The 26,869-nt window shown below is 46.1% G+C and overlaps 1 long non-coding RNA gene across 2 annotated transcripts in view; it reads left to right on the top strand.

Annotated features, from left to right (window-relative positions):
* Positions 1–26,869, top strand: part of LOC308585180 — a 59,440-nt gene that overhangs the window by 15,868 nt on the left and 16,703 nt on the right. The window contains exons 2-3 of one of the 2 annotated variants that reach the window (XR_014007122.1): positions 1,632–1,771; positions 7,231–8,296. This is a non-coding gene — a long non-coding RNA (uncharacterized lncRNA). Of the gene's footprint in view, positions 1–1,631; positions 1,772–7,230; positions 8,297–26,869 lie in introns of those variants that run through there. The other variant, XR_014007121.1, reaches the window with a different exon arrangement.

The following is a 26,869-nucleotide window of genomic DNA, read 5'->3' as shown; positions in this document are numbered from 1 at the left end:
TGGAGGGAACAAGACTCAGCCAACCTCAAAGTACTGGTATAGGAGATTTCCAAAACTGTAAGATAAACACAGTGTGTTTTGGATTTTTTTTTACTGTGGTTGCTCTATTTTAAAATGCCGCAATTTCAAAAGAAATGTTATCACCACAGGATCTCTTCTTGCCCCTGTGATTTTTGGAAGAAAAGGAAACTGACATTGGCATTCATGCTTAGTTCATAGGCCCATATAAGTGTTTATAATGCAGGGAAAGTAGCTTCTTCACTGGCCTGCTTGTTGCCATCCTTGGTCCTCACCAACCTTCTGATAGTCTTCCACACTTATCCTGGCAGGCTCCTAGCTGAAACTGCCGAGTACCATGCTTAAGCCACCAGGCTCCCACCTCCAAAATTATTGGAACAACCATGTTGAAGCTAAGCAGGTCTAGGTCTGGTCATTGTGTGGATTGGAGCCTGCCTGGAAATCCCATGATGTCCTTCATGAAAGGAAGTGAGGATAAGGAAGATGAAGACATAAGTAAAGAAAGTCAAGCCAGCCTTGGGCACTGAAAGTGGTTTGATGTATAACTACTTTGCAACCAGCCTACATTTTCATTCTTCTCTATTGGGACAACTTAAGTACCAGATTATAACACTTCTGTCCACCCTGGGCAATCACAGTTCCTTATTCATACGGTTCAGGTATATCCTGCATTTGGTCCTTGTGTGAACATCTCATTGACCTTTATTAGGGTGATACATTGCCATGGCTATACAGGCGCAACTCCTTTTGATGGGAAAATGAGTTTTGTGTGTGGATCAAATGTAGAAATAATTCCCTCAGGGAATGATCAGGCATCTTCCCATCAGAGCTGCAGAAATTATCAACTTCCTCTGTTACAGGGCACAAATTTAGTCTCCCGTTGCTGTTATCCTTCACAGACATTACTGAAGCTGGCTTGCAGTGTTCAGCTTCGGCCTCAAAGACACAACCTCTTTTTAATACCTTTAAGGAGTCTTTCCCCCCATATAGCATGGGAAGCTCCTGAGCCCAGTTCAAGAACTGAAAGGAGCTTTTCCTCTAGCTAAACCCTTTCCCCTTTGCCCCCCCCCCCCCCGTCTCTATTGCTTCAGTGTGACTAAAATCCATACTCTAACTGCTTTCATTAAAGGGTGTTAAAAGAGGTAACGAGTTTGGCCTCAGTGGGCTCATGGCTGTGCCCTCTTCTTGAATTCAAGGGCACACACATGAGCTCTCTGCAGCCAAATGAGTTATTCCTTTTAATGCCCTTTAATGATTTTATGATTGATTGGAAGCACACATATCATTTTGATGTAATACTGTTGTACTACCAGCCATCAAGGTAGCTGAAGGGCAGTGAATCGCCCACCACTAGCACACACACACACACACACACACACACAACCTCCCACACACCCGTCATGCAGGCCTCTGTGTGAAGTGGGCGTCCTTTTCCGCAAGAACTAAAGGCACAAATGTCACAATTTGCTGGGTGAGAAAATGATCTCTGGAAAAGTCACCCAAAAACCCCAAAACAGATCATGAAAAAAATACAGCCACATACGAAACTACCTGTATTGTTGGAGCTGGTTTAGAAAACACACACAAACACACACTCATATTTCCTTTCCCAGGAACAGAGTTTGGCTGTCCCTTCACTTGAGTTACTGCTGGAAATCTTCCCATACCCAACAGTGAAAGTTAATTGCCTGGCGGACCTCAAACAGAAACTTAGCAAAAGTGAACAATTCAAAGGATGGGGGATTTGGATAAGGTAAGTTCTAAACTTCATCCAAAGAGCAACCTGGATGTTTGCTCAGGATTCAGGTCAAATTCAGCAGCCCTCACTTCCAGTACTTAATCCTACACAATCATAGCAGGTCCCATTCACACACAAGAGGGAGGTATCATCAGGTCTTTTTTTTTGGGGGGGGGGTGCAAAGAGCTGCAGAAGTACAAAATGTATTTTTAGACAGAAAACAAAAAGAGCATTATAACTCCAACAATGCCCAAGGAATCTTGGACTAGTCAGAGGCAGATTTAGGTGAGTCCAACTGCTTTGTTCACACTGGGTGTGGAGCCTGAGGATGCTGTGGAGATGCCACAACTATGATTTAAGAAGAAGTGTGAGAGTCAAGGGGGCGCTGAATTTTGGCAACACATAGGGCGGTGGTGAAATCTGAGACCCCACAGTCCACTACTAGACTAGCCCCTGCCCCCACTCCTCAGGGGATAAGGAAGAGATACTCACACCATGCTATCAAATATATGTAGCTTCCTCACAACTTTCTTTCAGTAACTTGTTTTTTTAAAAGATACAAACAAATGCAAAATATATTGTTGCCCAGAAACTATCACCCGAAGCAGCCCACTTTGTGTCAGGACCACCTATGTATACCTTTCCATGTGCCGAAGAGTGTTGATCATTGCAAAGCAATATTTAGCCTTTAAGAGAGATTGATCCCCAATAAATTAATCAAACTGTCCTGAATCCCTTCTTCTTTTCATTTCCCCTAATTGGGTTTCTTGCTGTCTAAGTAATCAATTAGGCCCTGTGTTTATTCACCCTCAACAATTATTCTCTCTGCATTAGGGATTGAAATAAACACACTCCTCTAATTTCTCTTTACAAAGCGAGCATTTCCACAGAGGTCAGTCAAAGCTAGTCGTTAATCAGTCTTTCAGTAAACACACTCATGTCATTCAAATAATAATGATCCATAAAAGAAACTGGAACCAGTCCAAGCATACCTCTTCACACCACAACATTAGACATCTTAACAGCTTACTTAACAACAGTCGTTGCTAACGAGTTCCAATGTATTAATATATAAACACAGCGGCATATTGTATTATAAAATTTTTAATAATCTCCACATTTCGCAAACACTTGTGATGTATTAAATATTAGAACTTCTAAAAGAATAGTGTTGATTTTATGATCAGAAACTAAGGCAGTGTGCAGACGGAGAAGCGATGTGAGTGACTGACTTGCTCTCTCCTCCTGGTTTTGAGTCTGAAAACCACAACTTTCATTCATTTGTGACTTATATCCCACTTTCTCCCACAAACTCAACTTTTATCCTTACAACAACCCTGTGAGATAGGTCTGCCTGAGAGACAGTGAATGCCTGAGATCAATGAGCTTCATGGCTGAGTGGGGATTCGAACTCTGGTCTCCCAGGTCCTAGTTTAATACCCCAACCCCTACACCGCAACATGTAATGAAGGAGATGGGCGGCTTTGGGTCATGGTGGGCAGACAGTAGATTGGTATCCGCTGCTGAAAGAAAGCTAGGTGGGAACCCCAAATGTATTTTCACGTGAAAGCATGGTGAGTTCGGTTCTGAAACGGAAAAAAATTCTTGAGCTAAGATAAGGTGTCCTGTTCCTTTTTTCAAAGTGTATTATCTTAGCTAGTGCTTCATGGTTGCTAGGGTGTGGGACATAAATGAGGAATGAAATAATAAAATAATATGTGCCCCTTGGCACAAGCTGATGGTCTGTCCAAGGGCAGAACATGAAGCATCAATTGTATATGCACCCAAAGGACAGATGGGAGAACCTGTGACCCTTCAGATGCAGTTGGACCCCACATCCCAGCACCCCCAGCCAGCATGGTCAGTAAACAAGGATGATGGGAATTGTAGTTCAACAAATTCTAGAGACCTGCAGCTGCCCCATCCCTGACTTAAAGTGTGCAGTTTGTTTGAAAACAGTTGGAGTGGAGAAATTGTCCCCCCCCCCCTTTTATATGTGGATGTGCACCTGTGGTCTGAATTTGGTCCTCCAAGTGTCTTTGCCCAGCCCTTGAACCTCTCCACAGGACACCACATATCCTTTGCCCATGCCCTCCTTGAATGCTTTTATCTGGCTGCAATGTTTTGTGTTTGCTAGGGTGGAGAAGTGTGCGTGTAGAAACCTCCAACTTCTGGAATATCGCTTGCTGTAAGAGTCACATCCCTTGTTCTGCCCATTTTTGCCTGGCCCCACCCACCATTTGCAACGTGGCCCCTAGAAAGTGGCCCGCGAGGAAGTGTGGCCCTCATTCCGAAAAAGGGTCTGAGGCCTTCCATGGCACAAAACCGAATATTCAACCTTTACCATTGAACCATCAGCATATGCTGCCTTGCCCAAAGTGTATTAGGCGATGAACTGACAAACTCTTTCTGAGCCTGCTCCATGAGTTTCGCACAAAGGAGATTTAAAGTATTATCCGATTGAAATTGGAGCACCCATTTTGTACATGTTTTAAGCAAGTTGGAAGGCAGTGCAGAATGAAGCACGCTGGAGTGCGCTTGATAAAACGAACAAAGGATGTTTTATTTCCTGGTTTTCATTTGCAGTTAAAAACAGGCTTGTGATGTTTTGAGTTTCTTTTCAGTTTCACCCAGATTGTTTGGATGCATGTAAAGAAGTGGAGGAGCGCATCAAAACAGATTGGTGCAAAACAATGCAGTCCCGTTTTCATAGCAATAATTAATGTTTTATCTCATGCAGTTTTACGAATTATCCCTATAAAGCACATTTAGGGAAAGCAGCTTACAGAGCTTTGAGGGCACATTAATCCAGGAGACTTTTCATTGAAATACAGGGAAAAAACCACAAAGTCATATCATGGTAAACCTAATCGAAGCAGATTTGTAACAATACAACCGCAAACTTCAAGTATCTCAAACATACTAAGTTGAGTTGGAATGATGGATTTGCCGTCACAGAAACAGAACTGTTGGCAAATTATCTGCCTTCTCCCTGTCGTCTCAAAGCTGAGGGTTTCTAAAACAATTGGGGAGGGGAGAGAACTATAGATTCATTGCCAGCAGTCCTTCTTTTCCTAAGGGTTCATTCAGATAAACATTTATCATGGATTAATACAATCTTAAAACTCATGTTAAACTCTAGATTGAGATAATACCAAGGGCCAACTGGGAGGAAAGCAAAAATTAATGACCTTCTTTTAGGCCTGCATGACCTCCAAAGGACCTAGCAACCTTTCTGCTCTTATCTTAAATCCTCTTTGATTGATCACCTTGACCAGAATCCCATTGCCCTAGAACAGCTTTCCTCAATGTGGTGCTCTCCTGATTATTTTGGACTACAACTCCCATATTGCCTGACACCCTGTGCAAGCTGGTGGGACATGTAGTTTTCAAGGGCACCATGTTGGGGGAAGGCTGCCTTAGAACACAGCAACCTTGAACATATCTGTTCTGTACTTCTCTCTAAAAATTGATTGGTTGTGTTTGACAAGGAAATCCTCTCATCCTACAGTTACGTGCCTATGTAGACAGATACAGCTCATGAATTTAACTCTGATTAAACTGATAGGGCTTATAGATAGAACATATAGATAGAGTTTACACTGTTCAGGCTTCTTTATATAGCACAGCCAAGACTTTGTTACTTCATATTTGAGAGCGCCCTTCCAGACTGATGGGTTGTTGTTTTTTCACAAGTGTATTCTGCAACATGTCATTGGCACGGGTAAAAGGTAAAAAAGGTAAAGGACCCCGGACGGTTGACGCCAGTGAAAGGCGACTATGGGATTGCTGCACTCATCTCACTTTCAGGGAGAGGGAGCTGGCGTTTGTCTACAGACAGCTTTCTGGGTCATGTGGCCAGCATGACTAAACCGCTTCTAGCACAACGGAACACCTTGATGGAAACCAGAGCACATGGAAACGTTGTTTACCTTCTCGCCACAGTGGTACCTATTTATCTACTTGCACTGGTGTGCTTTTGAACTGCTAGGTTGGCAGGAGCTGTGACAGAGCAACAGGAGCTCACCCCACTGAGTGGATTCAAACTGCCAACCTTCTGATCAGGAAGCTCAAGAGGCTCAGTGGTTTAGACCACAGCGCCAACGCACATTAGTTGTGGGTTTATACTGAACCATGCACCCATCATTCTGCTGCATTAGTTGTTCGACAATGTCACTCTCTCTGGAGCGGCACTTTTGCCCAATAGCACAAGAAATGTGAAGCACCATACCACTCCAGAACATTTGTGGTATAAATACTTCCATGATTTCAGCAGGCAATTATGAACATGCAGTTGGATGAACAATGTCCCAGGGTGTGTTTGTTATATGCATTTAAGGTAAAGCTTCCTGTAAGTAGAGATATAGGGATGTACATTTATTTTGCAATGAATAGCAGAATAAAGTGGTTGCCCACTTGGTTCATTCCCCTCTAATTTATGATTAAGAAAGAAGCATTTGATACAAAAGGAAACTGGTAGAACAGACACTGGTAGTCACTCCTGGCAGCCGACATTTATTTCCCCCCAGAATGCCCCAGTGTAGTGTCATTCCACGGCATTTGGGGAAAGGAATGACACCCAAGAAAAATATTGCACCCCACAGGTGAGCATGATCTTTGAGGTGGCCACCAGTTCTTCCATCAAATTAAAGTCCCAGAGCAATGCTGTACTTCACACGCAAAAAAAAAAAAAAAAAAAAAAAAAAAAATGGGAAAAACAAAATGGCAGCCACCATTGGGGAAGGGAGAAGTTTTATTATTATTATTTTTATTCAGGTCACATTTAAAGGCAAAACTACCAAATTCACTCTTTCCAATACAATGCACAAACTGAAACACAAACTTCCTTTAAAAAAATCACACTTCTCCAAAATGTAAAGCATTTCTCAAGTCAAGTAATGTTTATAAAAATGCATATACAAAGTAATTATGCATGAAATGCATATTTTTTGTGAAACCAGCATAGGAAAATTGCATACTATTAGGGAAGGTTGCCTTTCCAAACAAAAAAAAAAGAGGAATATTTGGGAAACCCTTGCTAAAATATCAATCAATTTTCACGAGGATATACTTTTTTTTAAGATGCTGAGACTGGTAACAGTGGTAACAGTGGTAACGCTTACATTTGTGTGCAGACCCCCACAGAGAAGATCAGAACATAGGGAAGAAAGAAGTGTGATTTCATAACATTCAAGACACACTAATTTAGCTCAGCTGAAATTTGCTCCTCGATGCAAAAATCTTTGTTTCCCAAATATTTACCAATTAAACATCTTTGTGAGGGCCTCCAGCAGAGATCTGTGATGAGGTACATAGCTTCTGAATTCACTCATTTACACCATGCACGCTACAGAATCTGCTTTGCATGGGTTGATTTTTAATCTAAACTGAGAACTCAAGCTTCCCACCCACTGAAGAAGCTGATGAATCTCATATTCTGTCATAATAACTGGCCTTGGTTTCATTTTCTGCAGAGGCCTGCAGGTTCCCCCAGATGGCGCTTTCATGTCCTATTCTCTCAGTGCAGAGATTGGCGGGCAACCAGGAAAAGGTTACAGCTAGCAGAGGAATTCATGCTTTTGAGGATCAAAGAAGGCTGTTCCCACCAAAGCGGCAGTGACAGCAGCCGCTCAGAATGACTCACATTTTTTCTCACTTTTGAAAAGAGGATTGCAGCCAATGAAACAGCTAGAGGATTGGCCTGCACCCCAACGAGAGAAGGTTATTGCTGTTTTCTTCCGCTCATCTGCATCTGATTCCAGGAACTTTCCCTAGCCTTACATAATATTGTCCCCCCACCTCTGCAAGAACATTTTGCTAGTACAGTGGTACCTCGGGTTACATACGTTTCAGGTTACATACGCTTCAGGTTACAGACTCCGCTAATGCAGAAATAGTGCTTCAGGTTAAGAACTTTGCTTCAGGATGAGAACAGAAATCGTGCTCTGGCAGCGCGGCGGCAGCGGGAGGCCCCATTAGCTAAAGTGGTGCTTCAGGTTAAGAACAGTTTCAGGTTAAGAACGGACCTCCGGAACTAATTAAGTACTTAACCCGAGGTACCACGGTACAGGCAGGAGAGGAGCTATGTGATATACAGTATGAAGCATAGAATCGTAGAACTGTAGACTTGGGAGGGATCTCATGAGCCATCTAGTCCAACCCCCTGCAATGCAGGAATCTCAACATATGGCTCCCCTTCCAGTTTGAAACCCTATGGGATCCTGCTTAGCTTTGCAAATGTGCTAGCAGTTTTATAGCTATACAACAGGTGAGATGGAAGAAAAACTGTGTTTCAGGAAACATTTCTAGTGGAGCAAAGCCTCCCCAAATGCCCTTCCCTCTTTAGAAACTGCATTAAGAAATAGCACTGTCATTGCCTAGTTAGTTTTTCAATAGAACAGATTATTAAGGGTTGCATCAATCAGGAGTGGAGGGGGGACCTGTGACCCTCAAGATTCTGCTGAAGTGCTGCTCCTGTTGTACCTTGTCAACACTTCTGCTTCTCCCGCCGCTTCCCCCTGAATAAACCTACTCTTTACCGCTCTTTACGTCAATCAGGTTTCCTGTGGATTTTGATGTTTGCTCTGATTCAGCAGTAAAGAGTAGGTTTTCCTGGGGAAAGTAGCGTTGAAAATGGAAAAACCACTCAGACCCATGCCTAGAAAATTGTTCAGACCCATTCTTCCTAGGCGCATACCCTCCTACAGCTCTTTAATAAAGATAAGGGCCTCCTATCTAGTAGTAAGTAAGTAAGTAAGTAAGTAAGTAATAATAATAATAATAATAATAATAATAATAATAATAATAATAATAATATTCTATTTATACCCCACCCATCTGACTGGGTTACCCCAGCTACTCTGGACATTCCGGGATGAAATCAGAAACTGGGTTGGCTTCTGTAAATCCAGGACTGTCCCTGGAAAATAGGGACATTTTTGGAGGGTCTGCAGGTGCGGGAAAAGCAAAGTGTGGGTGAGCCCTGATGGCAGTAGCAGTCCAACAATTTCTTGAACTTCCATACCCCTGGTGTAAATCTCCAAGGAAAAGTCAGGAATAAGGTTCCCTTATCTTCTAGTTTGATCATACTTTCAATAAAGTTTGGACAAGGTGACCTATGGGGTCTCTTTCAACCGTTCAGATCTCACCAGGTTCCTGGGAGCTGTTAAAATCAGCTCAGACAATACTTTGCCCCCTGTTTTCAAGCTTCCAGTACATGTGAAACTCTCACACAATTTATATTTACTGCTGTGTAAATGCGCTCTACACGGGGCTACCTTTGAACGTGACCCAGAAACTACAACTAATCCAAAATGCGGCAGCTAGACTGGTGACTGGGGGCGGCCGCCAAGACCACATAACACCCGTCTTGAAAGACCTACATTGGCTCCCAGTATGTTTCCGAGCACAATTCAAAGTGTTGGTGCTGACCTTTAAAGCCCTAAACAGCCTCGGCCCAGTATACCTGAAGGAGCAACTCCACCCCCAGCGTTCTGCCCGGACTCTAAGGTCTAGTCCCGAGGGCCTTCTGGCAGTTCCCTCACTGCGAGAAGCAAAGTTACAGGGAACCAGGCAGAGGGCCTTCTCGGTAGTGGCGCCCGCTGTGTGGAATGTCCTCCCACCAGATGTCAAAGAAATTAACAACTAATTGACATTTAGAAGACACCTGAAGGCAGCCCTGTTTAGGGAAGCTTTTAATATTTGATGAATTATTGTATTTTAATATTTTGCTGGAAGCCGCCCAGAAACCCAGCCAGATGGGTGGGTATGAATCATCATCATCATCATCATCATCATCAGGTGTATTCGATTAAACCTGTTGCACTAGCAGAAACCAGTGCAGTGATGCCCACTACTACAATGGGACTTCCCCCCTCTCCTCCCCTTGTGCACTCCTGTGACCTCCCTAAATCTGTTCCTGAGGGTCAGGGGAAACCCTCCCCAGAAAAAACCCAGTGGGGGTGGCAGGGCCCGATCGTTCCATCAGGCAAGCAGAAATGTAGTCCTTGGCACTACATTCAATGCAACCCTGTACATTCAGGGTGGCATATGCAATATAAACATAATACCACCTGATAGGAAAGCATTTTCAAACTACTTCCACGTCTTTAGTGGCGCAAATAATTGATTCGTGGAGGCACTTCATTCAGCACCTCAGGATTATTTGGCCATTGCTAATGTGCTAAAACACAGACCTGAGCCTGCAGACAAGGTTTCGGCTGGCAAATTCTCATGCACACAGCCCTTTCCCTCTCAGGCCGTAGCTATTTAATCAGTGGCTTGTGGAAGAATCTCTCTTTCTCTCCATTGCCCCTGAAGCCTCTGACACATGCTGTAGATATATCTACCTGAACTTTGGGCTCTGGGCATTCTTGGGTACCTTAAACAGCAACACAGGAGCAAGGAGCAGGGTCACATTGTGCAGCTCAGCCTCTGATGACCATGTGTACAGTGCAAACATCTGTAGGGAGGGAGGAGACATTGCACACCTGGTTGCATTGCCCTTTTAGGATATTTCAGAATTGCCCAGGAGAATGGAGGCAAGGCTCCACTCTATCGTCTCCTGTTAATACACAAAGGAGTGAACAATACCTGAGCTGGCATTAATGTCTTCCTACATCTGTCCCATCTTTCTCCCTTGTTTTCTGCATTTTGTTTGCTTGCTTGCCTGTCAAACCATTTTTCTACACCCATCTCTGTCTCTCGCCCCACAAACTGGAACATAGGAAGCTGCCTTATTCCCAACACTATTATTGATCTGTTGCCTACATTGACAAGCTCTCTATGGTTTCAGGCAGGGCAAATACCCAGCCTGACCTGGGATCGAACCTGGGACCTTCTACATTCAAAGGAGATGCTCTGCCACTGAGCCTTAGCCCTTCTCCTGATCTGATGCCGGGATTGTTTGTGACAAGACTTCACTGAGGGGGTTGTTTTTTGGTGGGGGGGGGAGTGAGGGGAAAGAGAACATGGTCAAAACTCTCCAGAATGTTTGTAATAATAGACGCTCAGCCAGAATGTATGCAGCAGATCAGGGAAGGGACCCCAAGGCCAAGAGGATGCTGGCATGGTTAACATGCAGACTCAAGGAAACTAGAGGCAAGAAGGCTTCCTTCAGAAATAATTTCCAGATGAGGAGACCACACATGCAAAGCAAGCAAGCATGCAAGAAGACTAAGACGAGCAATATTAAAATAAAATAAATAAAAAAATAGAAGCAGTAAACCAGCTAGGGAGGTGGTTGCACCAATATAAACATCTAGGCCCTGGTGGTTTTGTAAACTGAACATACCAGGCACTGCATTCTGCAGTTGAAGTGCCTTCAGACTCAATTCCATGTAGCGTGCATTATTCTGGAAAAGGCTAGAGGGCTCTGAGGGAAGGATGATAGAGACAAGAGGAAAGGGGATCAATGATTCACCAAGAAAAGTCAGCACCTGAGATTTGATGAGCACCACTGAGTCAACAACCTTTTCTTTATGTTGGCCTGTCAATGTACAAAACAACTTTGGCTCTTTTTTTACGTGCATTTGTACTGTGCACATTTGCTTTAAAACTGCTGATTTTATTTACATTTTGACATATGTTATGCCAACTTGTTTTTAATGACTGGTTTTTATCAGTATGTTTTTAACGGATATTTTCTTTTGCTTTATGTAACCCTTTTAGAGGTTTTCGTTTATTAGGTGGAGGTGAGGAATGGCTTCTGCTCTCTCCTGGCCATTTTACAATTAAAAGTAAAAAAAAAAAAAACTAGGTCTGTTTCCCCCGGTCAGTTAGCCATACTAACTGCTTGCCAGTATAGTTAGCGTCAATTGTTTGACATGTTTATCCTATTAAAATCTGCTGTCTTCAGACAAGAATAAATGTCAACATTTTAATATAGGCATCTCCATCAGTCATTTGATTTCCTCACATGCTTTTTCTTCCTCAGATAATGCTTCTGAATATAACCTTTATTCAGGTTTCAAGTCATGTGTGTGTGTGAGAGAGAGGGAGAACAGATGGATCAGACCAAAAGCCCATCTAGAAAGAGCAGCGCTCCATGCCCTGAATGAACTTAACAATAGGAATTGGTAGAAATGTTATATTTATTGGATTATATTACCTGGGAAAAGTCCTCTCAGGGCTGGATTTAGGTTTGATGAGGCCCTAAGCTACTGAAGGTAGTGGGGCCCTTTATATGTCCAGCTGTCCATGTTGTTGTTGTTTAGTCATTTAGTCGTGTCTGACTCTTTGTGACCCCCATGGACCAGAGCACGCCAGGCACTCCTGTCTTCCACTGCCTCCCGCAGTTTGGTCAAACTCATGCTGGTAGCTTCAAGACCACTGTCCAACCATCTCGTCCTCTGTCATCCCCTTCTCCTTATGCCCTCAATCTTTCCCAACATCAGGGTAAGATGACCGACTCTGGGGTTGCGGTGCTCATCTCACTTTCAACAACAAATTGTTGCTGTATTTTTGTGTTGAATATATGCTATATGGTAATTTATGGACCTGCATTTGGACATGCAGAATGTAGGCACCCTATATGAGCAAACCAGTGATATTTTAGGGAGCAGGCTAGGAGGTGGGGTCCATTATTTACATCATAGGAGCCTACACAACACAAAACACTGTTGCTGTATGTAGGTTTTATTTTATTTGTTTTTTATCTTACATTTTGGAAATGTACCTTCAGGTTTTTTTCCCTTTAATTTTTTGAGAGTGGATCCCTAAGCTATAGCTTGTTTAGCTTATGCGTAAATCCGGCATTGAGTCCGCTTACCCCTTTTTGGAGTGTGGCGTCTTTGTGGGACAGCTAGTGCATCCCGACAATGCAGAGCTGGGATGCCAGGGGCCTGTTTTGCTGGAGCATGAGCTTCAACATGCACTCCCAGCTTGAAATCTAGCTCCACGCTAGCCTGTCGAATTGGCCAATGGCAGGGTGGCACGGGGGGCAGGACTCTTTGGGGGTGTGCTTGAGGGAACAATCAGACTCCCCTCAGGTCCACTCCTGGGGAATTTAAACAGCCTGTGTCAGCCTCCGGCACCCAGCTCTTCTTCATCAGATCAACCCACCCACTCCTTTAATTTTGCATTGGCCTTGCCGTGGCTGCGGTGTTCGCCATGTTTTGGGGGTTGGGTAGGAATTTGCAAATTGGCTGTGATTTGGGGTTTTTGACTGCCTCATAGCAATCACCACAACTTTGGTGGTTTAAGCATTGGGTAACCTTAGTCTTGTCTGGAGGGGGGTTGTACCCTCACTTTCCCCTCCAGAAACAAGTTATCCAATTAAAGGGACCCACAAAGGAATTGCTTCTGGCCATATTTCCAGATGGGGGCTTGGGCCTCACATCTACTAGAGGCAGTGGCGTAGCGTGGGGGTGCAAGGGGGGCAGGCTGCACCGGGCGCAACATCTGGGGGGGCGCGCTCGCTGCCTCCGGAGTCGCCGAAGAGCCTCGGGCGCAGGCTGTAGCGGAGCCGCATGTCTCGCGGAACCTACGAGCTGTGCGCGCGTCCGCGCTGAAGGCGCCCGGCAGGCAGCGGCTCTCAGTGCTCGCCGCGGAGGGCGCGCCACGCAGCCCCTCCTCACAGCCCCGCCTCCGCCGCTGCTGCTGCAGCTGCTGGGCCATGTTGCATTTTCCTCGCCTCTCTGCCCCCCTCCTCCTCCGGGCAAGCGGCGTCGTTTGGGCGGCAGCGCCAGCGGCAACTCGCAGGTTAGGGGTTGGGGGGGCGCAAATTACTTGCCTTGCCCCGGGTTAGGGGGCGCAAATTACTTGTGTTGCCCCGGGTGCTGACAACTCACGCTACGCCGCTGACTAGAGGCAGCAATCCCAGCAGGGATCCCCCTATTTGATGTAAGTCATAGGATTCCCCTCTGTCTGGTTGCCACTGACATCATTTCAGGCAGGTGGGCCAGAAATAAATGGTTACCCATCAGTGGCGTAGCGTGGGGGGTGCAAGGGGGGCCAGCTGCACCGGGCGTAACATCTGGGGGTTAGGGGCACAAATCCATGGGTTGGGGGGCGCAAATCCATGGGTTAGGGGACGCAAATTACTTGCCTGTCCCCGGGTGCTGACAACCCACGCTACGCCACTGTTACCCATTGCCTATGCCAAACCTCCTCATCTGTAGTCAATAAAGTTTTTGCCTGATTACAGTAGATCCCATTCAACTGTGTTGTGTCTTTACTGGTATTTTATCTGAGCGGAGGATGGGGAAGTATGCGGCCTGGCCTTGCAAGTACCATGGCTGATCTGCATAAATCATTTCTACAGAACAGCATTAAAATGAGATCTAGAGAGACCATTAATTTCACAAAACTTTGACTCTCAGGATGGTTTCTCTCAACCACTTCCCCACTTCCCCTATTTTTATTCTCCATTTCATGTTATTTCTGTTTCCCCCCGCTTAATGCTACATCATTTACCTACCACTTCTAAACCATCTCGGGTGCATGTTAAATGCAGCGTTTGTAATGGTTGAAGCTGGCAAACCCACTCATTAACCATCTAAGTATGTAATCTAAGTATCCATTTTCAAGGAGTTTTAGAAATAGTAATCATCTAGTTTCATGGCTTGTTGTAAGCCATGTGTGCAATACAGCTTGCGCCAAACTCAAGTAATTATCCAAACACATTTGAAAATTGTGCAGGCACAGGTATACAATTTTCAGCACCCAACAATTGTGTCCTCATCCACAAATCCTTTCCAACCCACCTAGATGGATGACTAGGTGGGCATACTCGGTTTAAGATCCCAAACACAAATTATTCCTGGCTATGGCACTTAACTCCATGTTTTCCAGAGTTGGATTAAACACTGCACAGCCAGTGAGGACTTACCTAGAAGAGTGTCCCTGTCATAACATCTTTATACCAAGAAAGGCGATATCTGTCAAACATCTGTGTCTATGCAGCTATTAAAAACGCAGGCACCACGACAGAGAAATAAAAAGTGAACACATCTCATGCTCAATATCTGCTTTTCTTTGACCCTTCCCCATTATAAGCATCTACATTGTATGGACTTGTATGGGCAGGCTAAAGGCAGCCATTACAAGGGCTGAATCAGAATATGCTATTTTTCTTTCCAGAACTGGAATTCTTTTATCCCATTGCAGTTTTCTCCCACTGACTGACGACTAAATCATATTTCTTGTCTCTCCTAGTTTTTAAAAGTATTGTTATTAATTGCATCACCTATCAGCTTCACTACAAAACAAAATTCCTACTCCACTCACAAATAGATGCAAACTTGAAAAAAAAAACCACAACACCTCACTCTTACCCTGCTTGCGGCTTCCCATGGGTATCTGACCGGCCACTGTGACAGCAGGACACTGGTCTACATAGGCCTTTGGTCGGATCCAGCGAGGCTCTTCTTGTGTTCTTCAACACTGAGAAGGGGAAACATTTGTTGTCACAGCAAATGCATTATTGTCTGCAAAGTACCATTTGCCGTAGCTCCCAAAGTTCATCAAGGAGGAAGAATGGCTCTGAAATCGCTTCACACAATAGGCACTAATTTATGAGGTGGCACTTGAGGTTCGGTTCCATCACACTTCCAACTCGCTAAATGCCTATTCAATAATTATGACATTTGCAAACTGATAAGAAAATGAGCCTCAAAGTGGCGTTCCAAGAGCAAACCTGTTAAAGTAATGAATTGCCTCGGGCAGGGTATTTAGAAGGTCTTGCTGCTTTCATTTTGTGCTGAACATAAGGTGTCCTTTCTTACACACACACATGTATCGCTAGGGTTTCCATTTCATTGTTCATGCTTCTCTGTGAGATGCCTTCTAAGCCACGCAGACGAAATTTATGGTCATGGCAACCCGCCTTTTAAAGTGATTCCAGTAGCTGGCTAAAGACCAACAGGAGATGCAACATGAACACACGAGTCAATTTCTGCTTTTACTTTGTGAGCTAAGCAAAAATGATGCCCAGTTTATACACGACTAACTGAAAGGTGCCCAGGAATTTTAAGAATCCTAAAAAACCAAGGAATCCTAAGATTTTTAAATGGATAGTATAATTTGTTAGTATTAGGAGTGTGCACAGCCACTACCATCTTGACCCAGGACCCCACCCTGACCTAGGGATCAGCTGATCAGGTGCCACCCCAGAATGAGTGGGGCTAATGTTTATTTATAGGTTGTTTTTTTTTAGCATATACAGTCAAAATAGGGGCAGAGGAAGGAGATGGTGCATCTTCCTATCCTTTCTTTCTGATTAAACTGCAGCCAGCAAGAGGGTTCAATCCAGCTGTGTGCTGCTTCACTAATGCATTCTCTGTGGGAAACATGTCAATGAAGCAGGATTGCACCGTTGATATGAGGTTCATGCAATGGTGTTTCATGTGCTCGGCTGCTGTGCCAGAACAACTTCGCATCCCCCTTCTGCCCCTCTCTCAACCGGCTTTGTGTGGTTCAGATCACAGAATCTTAGAGCTGGAATGGACCACAAGGGTCATCTAGTCCAACACCCTGCAGTGAAGGAATCTCAGCTAAAGCATCCCTGACAGATGGCCATCCAACCTCTGTTTAAAAACATCCAAGGAAGGAGAGTCCACCACCTCTAGTGGGAGTCTGTTCCACTGCTGGAGAGCCAGTGTGGTGTAGTGGTTAAGAGCGGTAGTCACGTAATCTGGGGAACCGGGTTCGAGTCTCCGCTCCTCCACATGCAGCTGCTGGGTGACCTTGGGCCAGTCACACTTCTGTGAAGTCTCTCAGCCCCACTCACCTCACAGAGTGTTTGTTGTGGGGGAGGAAGGGGAAGGAGAATGTTAGCCGCTTTGAGACTCCTGAAGGGGAGTGAAAGGCGGGATATCAAATCCAAACTCTTCTTCTTACTGTCAGAAAGTTTTTCCGAATATTTAGTCGGAATCTCCTTTCTTGCAACTTGAAGCCATTGGTTTGAGTCCTACCTTCCAGAACAGGAGAAAACAAGCATTCTCCCTCCTCCATGTAACACCCTTTAAGATATCTCCTCTCAGTCTCCTCTTTTCCAGGCTAAACATACCCAGCTCCTTCAACTGTTCCTCATAAGACCCTTGATCTTCTTGGTTGCCCGCCTCTGCACACATTCCAGCTTGTCAACATCCTTCTTAAATTGTGGGGCCCAGAATTGGACACAGTATTCCAGGTGTGCTCTGACTCCTGTAACTTGTCCATCACTTCAGCATGTGCAAACAAATCTCTAACAAACCTTTGCAAACATAAGGCTTCTCTCTCCCATTTTCAAGCTATGATGATTAGCTTTGTGATGATGGCATTACTGAAAGGAACTGATGGCAATCAACTGTGTGCCCAGCCAAAACTGATGGAAACAAATGCTTTCACAAGTACTGAAACTGCCCAAAGGTGGAATCACATTGTGTGTTTGTGTGTGTTGTGTGTGTGTGTATGTGTGTATATATGTGTGTGTGTGTGTGTGTGTTTATATATATATATATATATATATGTAGGTTTTGGTGTCTTCGGGTGTCTTCCCGTGTAAGAGTTGGGGTGTCTAGGCGACGTTTCGACGAGGTCTCACTCGTCATCTTCAGGCTGGTGCTTTCGGCTTCTTGTTACTAGAACAGAGTAACAAGAAGCCGAAAGCACCAGCCTGAAGATGACGAGTGAGACCTCGTCGAAACGTCGCCTAGACACCCCAACTCTTACACGGGAAGACACCCGAAGACACCAAAACCTACATTCCTGTACCCGTGAAAATCTACGAAAGCATATATATATATATATATATATATATATGTGTGTGTGTGTGTGTGTGTGTGTGTGTGTGTGTGTGTGTAATATTATATACTGAACCAGATCCTTGTTCCTAGTAGCTACAATGACCACCATTGGGTCTCCAGTATTTCAGACTGTCTCTTCTCAACATAAGGTTCCTGTTAGGGTTAATTATAAAGTTTTAATCACTGTACAAAATATCCCAATCCTATTTGGAGATTCCAGGGATTGAAACAAGGATGTTCCACAGCATATCAGCAAAGATTTTTTACTCTCTTAAAAAAATAATCATAATAATAGCAACAACAAAATGAGGCCCCCGCACCCCTGCAATTATATAGCAGAATGAAAACAGCTTTGGTGGTAAATGGACTAGTTTGTACTGAAAACAAAGTACTGGGGTCAGAGTTCTTTAATGCTTTAAGTGTATGTCTTTTACACCTGGCTTCAAGTGGTGGATCTTGAGACTCCCTTTAAAAAATGAAGTAGATTCCACATGTGGGAAGGCTGCCCACAATCAACTGAAGAGAAGCTTGATCAGGATCTGCTGGTTTGTGGGTGATTTGCAGTAGATCAACAAGGATCTGACTTGCAATTGCTTTACTGAAAGAAAACAAGAGTGGATTTTTGTGTGGAAGGTCCATGAGCTCACTTCTGAGACGGAAAAACAAATTCCTGGGCTAAGATGCACTCAGTGGTGCCCTGTTCCTTAATTCTAAGAATATGCCAGTCCTCTTTAGAAGCCATTATTTTGCACTTGGCGCCAGCTGGTTGACCTTGGGGTTCTATTAAAATGAAACACAAAGTAGATTTTGCGAGCTTGTAGTTCACCCACCCCTAGCGTGGAGCATGATGAATGAAGCAGGGCATGAATTATGAAAACAAGGGGAAAAACACTTCTTCGCATCAAGAAACATTTCCATTTATAAGATTGTTTGTGTATAACCATATTGTAAAAAAAGCAGAGTTGTGAAGAGGACTGTGAAGCGGGTGAAAATACATAAGGAGGCAAAATAACTTAAATAGGCAGTAGACAAGTGTGAGGGTTTGATTAGCTGCTTGTGCGTGAAAACGTGCTCCCTCAGAGTTTGTGCGCCCCCACAAACCTCCGTGTGTGACGGAGCTCCTCAGACATGTCTGCTCTAGTCACTAGTAGTGTCCGACAGTGGCTGTCTGCGGAAGCGTTTCCAGCAAAGAAGTTCCTTAACGGAAACGCGTCTCCTGGACTCACGGCGTGACAGTTTCCTGCGAGGTATGGGTCTCCCTATGGGAGACTCCGATACCTCCCCACTGTTCTCGCTGGAAGCCTCCCTGAGCCCTCCCTCCTGCTCGCATTCCCTCAGAGACCCACTCCTCCCCCTGCTGGTCCCTGCTTCAGCAGTTGAGTCTCTTTCATCCTGCCTGAGTCCCTCCACCACCTGATGCTCTGATGGCAGTTCCCTGACATCCACCTCCCCTCCAGGGCCCCCCTCACCCCCTCCCAATTCCTCCCCCCTGGGAGGTGAAGGGCTAAAACCCCGAAACGAATCTTCCTCATCTTCTGACGTCTCGAACAATTCTCTCCATCGATCGTCGTCCTGGCCAGCTGAATCCTCCTCCTCTTCAGAATCTGGGAACCCCTCCAACTCCTCTTCCTCGTCGGTGGTGGCAAAGTATTCCCTTCGGAACCTCGCTACAGGCTGAGGTTTACGTGGGAACCTCTGATGAAAAGTCTCTATTAAAACCTCGTCATTGACATCCTCTGCCCTAACCCAGGTGTTTTCCGACTCCGGTTCCCCTTCCCACATTACCAAATACTCTACTTGATCTCCCTTCCACCTGGAATCGAGGATCTCCGCTACATGGTAGCTGTGTTCCTTCTCCTCCATTGCTGGTCCCCTAGTGACCCTCCCCTCACTGTCTCCTCTATACGGTGACAGCAACGACCTGTGAAAAACTGGGTGCAGCTTCATGTGGTTCGGTAACCGGAGCCTGAAAGCCACTGGATTGACCTGCTGTATGACTTCAAACGGACCCAGCCTTTTGGGTCTTAATTTCTTACAACCTCCTTTGAATGGCAACCCTTGGGTTGACAGCCACACCTGGTCCCCCACCCTGATGCTTTCACCTTCCCTTCTGTTTTTGTCTGCTTGCCTCTTATATTCCTCCTTAGCCCTGTTTAAGTTGAGTTGGAGCTGGCGATGGATCGCTTCCATTTCTTCCACGAACTGTTCTGCAGCTGGAACGCTCCAGTTCTCCCCCTCCCCCCCTGGGAAGGCTCTGGGATGGCACCCGTGATTAGCCAAAAAGGGGCTCATCCCCGTGGACACGTTCTCTGCATTGTTGTAGGCAAATTCTGCCAACGCCAGCTTCTCCACCCAATCATTCTCTCTGTCATTAACATAACACCTCAAATATTGTTGGAGAACCCCATTTGCTCTTTCCGCCTGCCCGTTGGTTTCAGGATGACGGGCCGTCGAGAAATTAACCTCTACATGCAGTAAGCTCATGAGCTTCCTCCAGAACCTGGAAGTAAATTGTTTCCCTCGGTCTGAAACCACCCTCAAGGGGGCGCCATGCAACCTAAACACATTCTCTACAAACAATTTGGCGGTTTCTTCTGCTGTAACCGCATGTGAGCAGGCTATGAAGTGGGCCATTTTAGTTAACAGGTCTACTACAACCATGATGGCTGTTTTCCCTCTAGACCTTGGCAGATCAGTCATGAAATCTATTGCCACTGCTTCCCACGGTCTCTCAGGTGTGGGCAGTGGTTCTAATAAACCAGCCGGCGCCTGCCTCTCCCCCTTGGCTCTTTGGCATTGTTCACACCCTCTCACATACTCCCGCACATCTTCCCTGACCTTGGGCCACCAAAATTCCCTGGTAACCAGCCACATGGTTTTGTGTTGCCCAAAGTGCCCTGCTGTGGGGCTATCGTGCAGCTGCTTGAGTACTTTCTCCCTCAATTCCCCTTCAGGTATATATAACGCTCCCTTATAATACAATGCCCCATTTCTCTCCTCAAAACCACCGGGTTTGTCTTCCTCCCCTCTGAGATCCCTGAGTTTCCCCTGGGCGTATGCATCCTGCACCGTACCCTCTACCAATTCCCTTTGCCCCACCAAAGTCGCCCCACACACCCAGCGGTCCTCTGGAATGATATGGGTTTCTTCGGGTGCTCCCTCCCCCTCCAAATATTCAGGTTTGCGTGAGAGAGCGTCCGCCCTAACATTCTCTGGGCCTGGCACATAACAAATCTCAAAGTTAAATTTGGAGAACTCTTGGGCCCATCTCAACTGCCTTTGGTTGAGCACTCGCGCCGTTCTCCAGTACTCTAGATTTTTATGGTCCGTGCACACTTGCACTTTATGTTGTGCACCAACTAGCAGATGCCTCCATCTCCGGAACGCCTCATGAATAGCAAGCAGTTCTCGGTCGTACACCGTGTAGTTCCTCTCGGATTTGTTCAGCTTCCGCGAGAAGAAGGCACACGGACGCCACTCCGACTCCTCCTTCCCCGGCTGCAGAAGAAGCACCGCCCCTATGGCTCTGTCAGATGCGTCTGTTTCAACCCTTAGCTTCTTTCGTAAATCCACATGCAGAAGTTGTTCTTCAGAGGCGAAGGCCCTTTTCAGTTCCTCAAACGCTCGCTCCGCCTCCGCCGTCCATACAAACTTCTTCTTACTGCTGAGACAGTCAGTGATGGGCGCCGTCAGATGGGCGAAGTTGCGGATGAACTTACGATAAAAGTTTCCAAACCCTAGGAACCTCTGCACATCCTTCTTGGTTTTGGGTGTTTTCCATTCCAGCACTGCCTGTACCTTGCCGGGATCCATGGCCAATCCCTTGTCTGACAGGCGGTACCCCAGGAATTCCACCTCCTTGGTATGGAACCGACACTTCTCCAGTTTGACCCACAGCCTGTTGGCTTGCAGTCTGCTCAACACTTCTCTGACGTCTCTCACATGTTGCTCCTCATTCTCAGAATACACCAACACATCATCTAGAAAGGCAACGCAATTCTTGTAGAGCAAAGGGCCCAGCACGTGGTTCATAAAAGATTGAAAACACGCGGAGCCTGCTTGTAATCCAAATGGCATAACGAGGTATTCAAACGCCCCCAAAGGGGTAAACATGGTGGTTTTCCATTCATCCCCTTTCCTTATGCGTATCAGGTTGTACGCCCCCCTTAGATCCAGCTTTGTGAAAATCTTTCCCTTCCTCACCATGGTCAAAATATCATCAATTCTGGGCATAGGGAACGCCACCGGTTCAGTCACTGCATTCAGCCGCCTAAAATCACATACAAGTCTCGGCTTGTCCGCATTTTTTTTGTCCACAAAGAACACTGGGCTCCCCCCTGCTGCTTTGGACTCTCTGATGAAGCCTCTCTTCAGGTTCTTGTCAATGAACCCTCGCAACTCCTGCATTTCCCTGTCTGACATGGCATACAACTTGCCCACGGGAAGCTGTGCTCCAGGGAGTAAATTGATCTGACAATCAAAGGGTCTATGAGGTGGTAGTTGGTCAGCCTCCTTCTCGCTGAACACGTCGCTGAGATCTGCATACTGTGGTGGTACCTTCACCTTCCCCATTACTTCAGTCCCTGCTAGGGTGGCTTGGGCCCCTACTGAACCCTTCTCCCCTTTGCAGTGTTCTAGGCAATGTGCTGAACCAAAGGACACCACTCTTTGATGCCAGCCAACCAGCGGATCATGTAGAGCTAGCCAGCTCATTCCCAAAATAATGGGAGCGCCTCCCAGGGTGGCCACATTAAACGCTATCAGTTCTGTGTGCCTTGCCACCCTCATTATCATTGGGACAGTCTGCAAGCGGACTCCTCCTCCCAACAACTCCCTGCCATCAATCGTGGTCACCTGCAGGGGGTTGCTTAAAGGGATGGTCTGTATCTGGTGTTCAGCAGCAAACTCCTTGCTCATAAAATTGCAGGAGCTGCCTGAGTCCAATAGCGCCTTTATTTTTAGGGGGTGCCCATTCTGCAGCTCTAGCGACACTTCAATCACTAGAGCAGGTCGAGGAGCTTCTGGCACGGGCACTTTCACTGCTCTTTGGCCTGGCTGCAGTGCCCCAATTGTGGCAACCAGGCGTTGGCTTTTACCTGCTCCGCTCCCCCTTCTTCTCCCCCCTCAACAGCTCCCACCATCCCTTGCCATTCCTTCCTCTGGGGGCAGACTCTGGCAAAGTGGCCTGGCTGTTGGCAGAGATAGCATTTCCGGGGGCCCTTTCCCTCCTTCTTAGCTCCCTCGCTGGTTTTTGAAAATGCGCGCGCGCGCGCTGTTCCGATTTCCATCGGCTCTGCCGGCGGGAAAGCTGGCTCAGGAATGTCTGGAATGCGGAACTCCTTCCAACGTTCCCCTCTCCCTTCCCGCCTCTCCAAGGCTCTTGCCTCCTGCCGCGCTCCTATGGTCAGCGCAGATTTGGTCAGCTGATCCATAGACTCCGCCCTGGGGCTCCGTGCCAGCTCGTCTTTCACCCCCGAAGAAAGACCTTCTTCAAATAGCATTTGAACGGGTGCCGCCGATAAATCCCAACTCAGTCTGTGAATCAGCATGGTAAACTCAGTCCAATATTCACGGACAGATCGACTCCCCTGCTTACAAGCCATTAGCTGTCTGCGCACCACCCCTTCCTCAATATCGCTGGAAAACATGATATCCATTGCACGAAAGAACTTCATTGTGTCCTTTAGTATGTCATTGTGCGTTGCCATTAGGGGTCGAACCCAGTCTCTAGCCCCTTTCTCAAGATGCCCAATTACAAAAGCAACTCGCGATTCCTCATCAGGGAACTCATCGAACTGCACATTAAGGGCATATTGCATCTCTGTCCTAAAAGCATGGTAGTCCTTGGGGTCCCCCCCAAATTTCTGCACCAATCCTGGTACCTTTCTGGGGAATTGAGTGGCTCTCCCCTTCTTGTCTGCATCCTGAGCCCTTCTCTCCTCCAGCCTCGCCGTCTGCAGGGCCAGTTGAACCTCCAACGCTCGGTATCTATCTTCCAAGCTTGGACCAGCTCCAGCCCCTGCTCCTCCGGTTCCGGTTGGTTCGCTCATGATGCCTTCTCTTGCACAGGCAGCGTACAAAGACTGTCGGACTGCTGTGAGGGTTTGATTAGCTGCTTGTGCGTGAAAACGTGCTCCCTCAGAGTTTGTGCGCCCCCACAAACCTCCGTGTGTGACGGAGCTCCTCAGACATGTCTGCTCTAGTCACTAGTAGTGTCCGACAGTGGCTGTCTGCGGAAGCGTTTCCAGCAAAGAAGTTCCTTAACGGAAACGCGTCTCCTGGACTCACGGCGTGACAGTTTCCTGCGAGGTATGGGTCTCCCTATGGGAGACTCCGATACCTCCCCACTGTTCTCGCTGGAAGCCTCCCTGAGCCCTCCCTCCTGCTCGCATTCCCTCAGAGACCCACTCCTCCCCCTGCTGGTCCCTGCTTCAGCAGTTGAGTCTCTTTCATCCTGCCTGAGTCCCTCCACCACCTGATGCTCTGATGGCAGTTCCCTGACAACAAGGTACAGTATTAAATTACTGGGTTGGATTTTTAACCCTTATATGATATTGATAGAAATCATTCAGTGGAACTTGTGAAATTGCTTGGCTTTAATTTCAGGTAAAACGACACTTTTAAAAAAAAGTTAGAAAGATGATCAATTATTGATTCTGTCCTAGGAATTGTCACTTTGGGAAAAAAGAGAGAAGGTTGGGTTTTTTATTTTACTTGGTTGGCTGGGAATTAAATATCTAGCACAATATTTTAATAACTTGAAATCTTATCAATGAAATTATTACAGATGTTCTCCCGGTTTTTTAAAAAATAATGAACCATGCCAAAGCCTAAAGCAGTCAGATTAATTAGGAATGTTTGGGACACTTCTAAAATCTCCTCTAACAGCTCCTTTATTCACCCCTTGAAATCCCTTAGATGCATCTTGCACAGTTGCAGAATCCAGAGCTGGAGAGAAGCTGATGGCATGGAGTGGCTAACAACTTTTATCCTTTTTTCTGTGGGTCCCCAGTTGGGATACGTGCAATGTCCCAGAAAAATAAACATCTCCCCCTTGTCTGCCATTATAGTCCTTCGGATGTGTCACTCATGAAGGAGTCTTCTAATTGCAACAGAAATTCTGCTTTAGACAAAAGTCAATCTGTGATATGGTCTTCAGTGGAAACATGATTGGGGACAAAAGTATTAAAGATGAATGAGCATGAGAAAAAGAAACAAAAGTCTCATTTCCATGCTTAAGCTCCGGTCCCATTCCTCCCCCCCCCCCCGTACAACAAAAAGGTGTAACATCTTACTGAGATAGGGCCAATGGCACCATTGGGGGAGCAATGCTCTTACAGGGCCCCTTGGTACTGATACCTGGACTGTATCACCTATGCATCTCTCGAGGCTTGGGTCCACCCAAGCAACAGTGGTAGTTTCTTTGTCTGGGCCTCTTCGGGAGGAAAGGCAGGATATAAATCAAGTCACAGGAGCCAACTTCTAAGGGCTGACGGGGTCTTTTGCCCCCCCCCCATAAAATATTTGAGGGAGCCTGCCTTCCCCAAAGGTGATGGGCATTGCCATTCAAAAAGTGTTTGTGCACTGTGTTGTGTGATTGATTATGTGGAACGGAGCTTACCTGCACCACCATATTTTATTCAAGTTGATACCCCTGAATATAAGAATAAGACGGCCCTTGAAAGATGCAGCAGTATATTCCTTCAGACTCCCACATCTAATCACATTTACATGTGGAGGTCCCCAAGCCACCCCTCAAATAACTCACAACACACACATAATTTTTTTTAAGGTTTTTGGCATAATTTTGGCCACAACTTTATTGAAATACATAAATGTGAGTGGTTGCTTAGGCATTGGTTAAGACTATGTGTCTCCCCGCCTGGGGACAGAACTGACTTCCGGATACCAGCGGAAGCCAGTAAGGGAAAACAATATTGGGGAGAAATGGAGCTGAGCCACAGGCCCTCACCTCTCCCCGCATGCTCTCCGGGGCTTGCCGGCCCTAGTCCCATTCTAGGGATTCGGACGAAAAGATGGCAAGCCACCAGATTCCTTTAACGGAATTCTCTTTCCACAGCAGCATTGGAGGGGCAGGCCCAGCCAATCCTACCCCCTCCTCCAGTCAATTGATAACCAATGTCTAGCCACAACCCTACAAGTTGTGACGATTTGCTACGCAGTAGGCAAAAACCAAATGGCCCAGCCACTCAGCCAGATGGACAAAATTCCTACCAGGCCCCTGCCCCAAAAGGAGACGACCCCATGACAGGCATAGCAAGGTCAACGGAAAACCCCTAAGTTAGGGTGGGTGTGCAGGCAATCCGTTGCACGCAGCGAAAGAGAAAGCTCCAAGCTGCGTGCCCAGGATTTAAAACATCTGATCCCTCCCACCAAAATTGCAACATAAAATTTACCCCAGCAACACAGCCATCCAATCGTTGCCCCAGGCCTCCTTTGTAACCCTGCCTGGCAACAGAGGGGTGGCCCGGCAGACCCCACCACAACACGCGTTCTCTATGAGGGAGAACACGCTTTGTAGAGGCAGCTTAGTGAGTCCAGTGGCATATCATGGGTTACCATTGTCTGGGGAAGTCACTTCCTGGTTCACATGGAAAAGCTGTTTTTAATGGAGCCCAGCAATGGAAGCCCACAGCATGGAGGTAGTACTGGGTGTTGAAATTTGGTGCCCCTAAGAATTTTGCACCCGGGGTAACCAACCCTGTGACCCCCCTCATGCTATGCCATTGAGTGAGTCCCTTCCTCCTTTGATAAGGTCAAAATCTCTTCTCACCATAAGGTTCCTGCAAAGGTTAATTGTGAAGTATTTCCACAATTTCACACACAATTTTCTACATACTTTCTCCTCCATGTGATTGGTTGGCAGGAACCACCCAATCATGCTCCAGATAGAAGTGAATCCACAACCTGATTGGCTTACAGTAGAATTCCGGAATTAGCCAATCATGTGCAGCCCATTGTGTAAATAATGTATATAAAGCAGATACTTTGAGGGGACTTTCATTCATTCCTCCTCACCACTATGAGCTGAATAAAGAGCATGAAATCACTTTGCGACTCTAAGTATATTTCAGTCTCCATGATCTAGGACTGTGATGTTGCTCCTGTCGGAAGCTGAACATGGTTGAGAGATGAAACAGAATGGACACATGGCTGAATGCATGTGAAAATGTTACTAGAAATAAACTGGTTTGCCCATTCTTGGATTCAGCAAGGTAGCTGCATCATGTGTTGGGAATGGTCTTCATCTACCAGGGCAGAAAATAGAAGCTCCAGTTCTTGTGTCGTCTCAGTAATTTTTAAGGTCAATCTTTCCACCACCATTGTAAAAGTCTACAGCCATTGCACCCCCCTCCTCCATTCCAAT

The sequence above is a fragment of the Podarcis bocagei genome, assembly GCF_964188305.1.
Source record: "Podarcis bocagei genome assembly, chromosome: 4".
Lineage (NCBI taxonomy): Eukaryota > Metazoa > Chordata > Lepidosauria > Squamata > Lacertidae > Podarcis > Podarcis bocagei.
Note: the sequence above shows the minus strand (reverse complement) of the source record. Positions and strands in the feature narration are given on the sequence as shown.